Source organism: Ictidomys tridecemlineatus, chromosome 3 (assembly GCF_052094955.1).
Source record: "Ictidomys tridecemlineatus isolate mIctTri1 chromosome 3, mIctTri1.hap1, whole genome shotgun sequence".
In the NCBI taxonomy this organism is placed as follows: domain Eukaryota; kingdom Metazoa; phylum Chordata; class Mammalia; order Rodentia; family Sciuridae; genus Ictidomys; species Ictidomys tridecemlineatus.
Window position 1 is genome coordinate 25,277,131 of NC_135479.1, and position 6,000 is coordinate 25,283,130.

Consider the following 6,000-nt stretch of genomic DNA (forward strand, 5'->3'; position numbering starts at 1 on the left):
AATCAGCAGACTTTTAAAAGTGCAAATACCAACAGTAGGCACTCAGTAAAGCACCTTAACTAACTGGTTCTTCAAGAGAACAGCAATTCATTTGGATAATCAATCTCACATCACAGCTATCAAAAGGATATCACAAAACATCACTTACAGGTTTAAGAGTTTCACATAAAGAAACTAGCATCTATATACAACTAGACATATGATAAATTGTGCTCTATATGTGTAATATGAATTGTAATGCATTGTGCTATCACATATAACAAATTAGAATTAAAAATAATAAAAAAAAGAAACTAGCATCTAAGAGTTAAGAGAAGAAATTAGAATATAGGTCTTATATGCCTCCCTAGCACTGTCAAGGATGTAGCAGTTATCCAGATATATGGCTTCATTCTCATGGCATTATTTTTCAGTTGCACAATTTCTTCTACCATCCTTGATCTTTACAACAGTGACTGTGGGCTGGTGTGGTAGCTCAGTGGTATAGCACTTGCCTTGCACACATGAGGCCCTGGGTTTGATCCTCAGCACCACATAAAATAAATAACCAAACAAACAAATAAATAAAAATATTGTGTCCATCTACAACTAAAAAAATTTAAAAAAAGAAAAAAACAGTGACTGTATTTGTTCACAACTCCTTTGTGTAATGAAGCATAACAAACTACATAATTAACTTTAAAATCATAAAGAATGCACAAAAGATTAAAAATTTTGATAAAACAGTACTGGTGAGGAAACAGGCAGACTTGCACTGTTACACATACAACCTCTATAGAAAGCAAAAAAAATGCACACACACATTGATCTATCACTTCTCTAGGAATTTAATCAGATATCCAAGTACACATAAAGAATTAATTGTAGCTCTAGAAACAAATGTCCAATAGTAAGAATTGGCTGAAATACCTCTATAAAAATGCAATACCTGCCATCTTTCAAAAACAAGGAGATACTGCATATACTGTATGAAATGATCACCAAGACAAAACTAAGTGAAAAGGAAAATTTCAGAATAACAGGTACAGTATCTATCATTGTGTAAAACAAAAACCAACCAACCAACCAACCAAAGTACAGGCATATGTACTTGTAAACTGCATAGACTCTCTCTGGAAGGATAAACAAGATACTGACTTTGGGGAGGGTCACTAGATGGACAGGAGGATGGCGCTAAAAAGCTTTTCATTCTTTTTGTGTACTTTCTGAATTTTATTTCATATGTATGTACATGTATTACCCATTTTGTTTTAAAGAGTGATTTTTTTAAAACAAGGCTCTACACCAATACAAATTATTTAACAATACTTATCTTAATCCTAAAAGCATTTCATGTCTTTGTACCATCAAAAATTTAAACAAAGCTTCAATGAATTCCACTAGATAAAACGTTTCCAGATAAGAACAAAGCATCCCAGATGACAGAAGCCTACTGAGAAGACAGAATTTATTACCTCACTTCTAGATTTTGCCAAAACCTTGATCCAAGTCTGGATCATGGGTGACATTAAGTATTTCCAACTACAAAACTAGTCACTATACAGATTGCTCCAAAAGGAGAAATCATCAAAGTACCAAATGGATACCAACTACTCGGATCCTAAGTGTGGGGCTGTCACAATAACATATACTTCTCAGCATGAGGGGAAAAAAGGTGAGTCTCTAGCTCTTTCCCAGCACATAGAATGATATATGTACCCCAAATCCCTGTAGTTTCTCTTATTTCATCTCTTGGCTCCAACAGTATTATGGCAACAGGAAATAACCCAAAAGACAGCTGAACCACATAAGACCAGGGTTAAATGGGGAAGTGGAAAAAAAAAAAACACACACACACACATACATTACATACTTATACACACATACATACTTTAAGGCCTTAAAACATGAGATCCTAGATTTAAGAATGGGGAGACTTTGAGAAAAGAATATTAAAGGAAAAGACTAGAAAGGCTTACTTTCCATTTCCATTTATCCACTTAGGAGACAAGTTTGGCAGGATAACTGAAAAACAGAAAATGTCTCTTCCTTCCCCTTTGTGCTCCCCCCACAATTTAGCTATTCAACACTCTTCAGCAAAGTCTTCTGCTAAGAAAGAGTTTATCTTTTCTTTCTGATGGCAGAGGTAAGATGCAGCCAACTATCCAAGAAAGTCATAACACAGGAGCAAATTAAAGGACCAAATATAACAAGCCAACTGAAACCCAGGTCCTAGTTCACTGGAACATTATTGTACCTTAAAATTCTTTATATTAAATTGTTTTTGTGATTTTCCAATGAGAAAGAAAACACCTTACTCATTATTTAAAATTAAAACCTTCACTGGACAAATTATTGTTCATCAAGTGTTTCAGACTGCCTTTGTTTTCATGTGATGGTCACAGGGCATTAATAATGTACAGCTAAAACAAAAGCTCTAAGGAAGATCTTTGATTAAAAAAAAAAAAAGAGGCAAACAGGTCACACAAAGTATGAGCCCTGGTAACTTAGAATCCTTAAGTCTTGATTTACTTTTTGTGACCTAAGCTTTTGTGCGTGCTCTTCAGCCCTTCCTTACCTAATTCTGTGAGGGTAATTAAGAATTTTACTAAAAGGAATTCCCCCTTCATTTCTTTTAGCAAAGCTATCAAAATCCCCCACCAGAATAAATGGGTTGGGACATCTACTCCTAAATTTAGGGAAAGTTTACACTAAAGATACAACGTGAGTAGAGGAAAAGTAATCTTAGAACCAGAAGTTGCAGTGGTAGTTTCAAAGGAAGGGTCAGCATGGGACATATTGGCTGTGGGCGGCGTGGTAGTCTGGGAGTCTCTAGGGCAACACCAGATGCGAATAGTGCTTTGTCCTTAAGCCACTCACATAATTTAAATTCTCCCTCTCAGATAGTAGCAACAGGCTCACTATTGGGCAGCAAGTCTAGCCCATTGCCTGGGAAGGCGGCGGGCGCGTGGTGAAGGGGCTCTTTATCCCGTAGGTCCCTGCAACACAGTGATGCGCATGCGCCCCAAGGGCAGCGAACAGGCACCCCGAGCTCGTTCACACTCGCGCATGCGCAATCACCCATCTCGCCGCAGGCGACAGCTCACTATTTGGCAAGGGGGATGGGGCTGGGAAATGATGGGGGGGCTGAAGGCAGGGGGCGCGTTTGTGTCTTCTGAATGCTTGGGATAGGGAGAAGAGACGGTTGACTAGGTTCTGGTATTCATAGGCCAAGTAACCAAGGAGTAGGAAATGGGGCAGAGAATATGTGTGTGGGGGAGTAATGGGGTTAGTCACGTCTTAAGGGAGGCGCCCCCCCACCCGGCAGGATAACCCCCACCCTCGACACTCCTCCCCCCACTCACCTGAAAGCGGCGGCGACAGCTGCTGGTCCCCGTCCCCCTGCGCTCGCCTCATACTGTCCGCAACATCCGGGACCTCCGGGACCGCCGATACACAAATACACACACTCCGAGCGCGCACACTCACACACACACACACACACCACACACACACACCACACACACCACACTCACACACACACACACACACACACACCGACACACACCGGCCGGAGCGTCCTGGCGTCAGCACGTCGACGCAGCGAGCGCGTACCCGCCGGGCCCCACCCCGCGCGGCCTCCTCCCCTCTGTTCCCCTCCCCTCTTCTTCCTCCTCTCCCTCTCCTCCCTCCCCTCCCTGGGCTCTCCTGCCCCTCCTCTCTCTTCCTCAAGACTCCGCCTACCTTCCCTGGTGCGCATGCGTCCCGGGGCCTCGCCAGGGCCCGGGAATTTAAGGAGAAGGTGGGGCCTGAGTAGAAAGAGGCGGGAACTTGGAGGGGGTCGTGTGTAAGGTGCAGGAGGCCGCGCGGAGGTGCGAGGACCCGATGGAAGAGTACCAAGTCGAGGGACGGGGTGGGCGATATAGTATTAAAGGCATTTCACAATGAAAACCTATGTTTGACGGGGCTGGGGATGTGGCTCAAGCGGTAGCGCGCTCGCCTGGCATGCGTGCGGCCCGGGTTCGATCCTCAGCACCACATACCAACAAAGATGTTGTGTCCGCCGAGAAGTAAAAAATAAATATTAAAAATTCTCTCTCTCTCTCTCTCTCTCTCTCTCTCTCTCTCTCTCTCTCTCCTCTCTCACTCTCTCTTTAAAAAAAAAAAAAACCTATGTTTGAAAGCAGTTTATGGACTACCAATGACATATGTATTCACTCATTTTTTTTAAAACCAACTCAGTAAAATATTTTTTGGACTTTATCTCAATGACAGAGACTTTTAAAAATATCTTTTAAAATTTAGCATTTCGAAACAAAACCAAGAAGGACCATTCTTTCTGGGGAAGGCAGGGTATGTAGGTGGCCTAACTAACTGAAAGGAAGTTGATTCAGTTGACATTTGTGGTCTTGGACACCTGGATCCCCAGATTGCCTCACATTTTAGCTCCCAAGGACCATCACTAATTCCTGGGTTAAGTAAAAGAAAGTCTCGCAGCATCTTGGCCCTGCAAGGGGGAAAAATAATCTCTGTATGGGAGTAATAATGTCAGTAATGGGATATGTTTTATTGCTATGATTCTTTTCCTTAGCTTAAATCTTAAAAAAATTATTCTTACTGAATCAAACCAAATAATCCTGCATTGCCTCTTCTGTACTGAGATAGTATCATAACACACACACACACATACACACACACACACACACACTCCCAGAGCATAGGATGAAAGAGATCAACCTGTGTGTCATTGGGTAACAGTGTGGGCCCTGTCTGGGGAACAACTTCTGGGAGTCCTGCTGCCTCTCAGGCCTATGGGAGAGTCTCCAGGAGACAGTGCTTGCTGTCTCCTGCCACATGTTGCTGGCATCAGTTGGCTGGTGAGCCTGTTCAGCAGGGAAGGCTGGCAGCCCAGGAGCAAAGCCACAGGGGTTTGGAGAGAAACCTCTAATAGTGTCAGGCTGTCTTTTACTTTTAGCTGCAAAAGTAGACCCAGTAATCCCCCATCTTAAAACTTCCTAGGAATCATGGACAAAATACTCCAAACTCCTAGAGCTTACACAAACCTTATTTCAGCCAAAATGATCCAAAAGATGGAGATCTCAAATTCTACAATGATGTGGTTAGTGTGCTGCTCCACTTCAAAACAAAGAGAGCTTTTGTTTATGTGTATTAGGCTGACACTTGAAACTTTTCAATTAGATTACACTAATATCTTATTAGTTTTTTTAAGATTTCATTTATCATTATCAACAAACATTCATTCATTCCTCTAGCTAAAGCCAGAAAAGTTTTTGGTCCCTGTGAAAATTCAGAAAGGCCCAGAGGTAACTCAGTAATAACCAGTTACAATTGGCTTCTCATGTCCCTGAGACTGTTCAGTTACCTATACTCTTAACCAGAGATCACAGGGAGGCAGGGAAGAAAGAAAAGGGTAGTCCTTGGAGAAAGGAGCTTGGTGGTGGGTATCAATGCAGAAAGAGGTAAAATTAAAACACTGACAACCTGCTTTAGCTTTCTCACATTGAAACTAATCCCTGCAGCCTAGTCAGGCTCTGCCCAGGATCTGGGAGGAGCTCCTCAGGACAAGTGAGTTCATGCCAGCAGCTTATCCAGACTGGGCCTGAATCCCCAGTGATATGGAAGAACACTATTCACATCTATAGCTCCTATCCCCATCTGGAAGAGGTCCTTATCCCCATCTGTAGCTCCATGCCATGAGGCTCCTATTCTACTGAAGGGACTGTACCGCCCACCTGAGATATGATCCTACCAGCCTCTGTACAAAGGACTTTGATTTGGTGTGGAGCTGATTAAACGATTGTAGATGTCCTTGGAAGCACTATGTGGAAGAATTTTAAACAGCTTCTCCTTTTTAATATGCACTTCCTCTTCGGTTTTAATTATTTTGTTCCTACATTTTCCCTTTCAATTTACTAAAATCTAGAAATGTAATTAGAGCAGAGGCCGGGCTCAGAGAAAGCTGCCAGGATTTCTACAGCATGATTAAATATACCAGGCATC

The 6,000-nt window shown here is 42.3% G+C and overlaps 1 protein-coding gene across 5 annotated transcripts in view; it reads right to left on the reverse strand.

The window, feature by feature from the left end:
* The window catches only part of Spop (speckle type BTB/POZ protein), a 74,729-nt gene extending 71,145 nt beyond the window's left edge, over window positions 1–3,584 (reverse strand). For all 5 annotated transcript variants that reach the window (XM_005321691.4, XM_040268900.2, XM_040268902.2 and 2 more), the window contains exon 1: window positions 3,345–3,584. The gene's annotated coding sequence lies outside the window, so the exon portion shown is untranslated. The remainder of the gene's footprint in view (window positions 1–3,344) is intronic.
* Window positions 3,585–6,000: the final 2,416 nt, after the last annotated feature.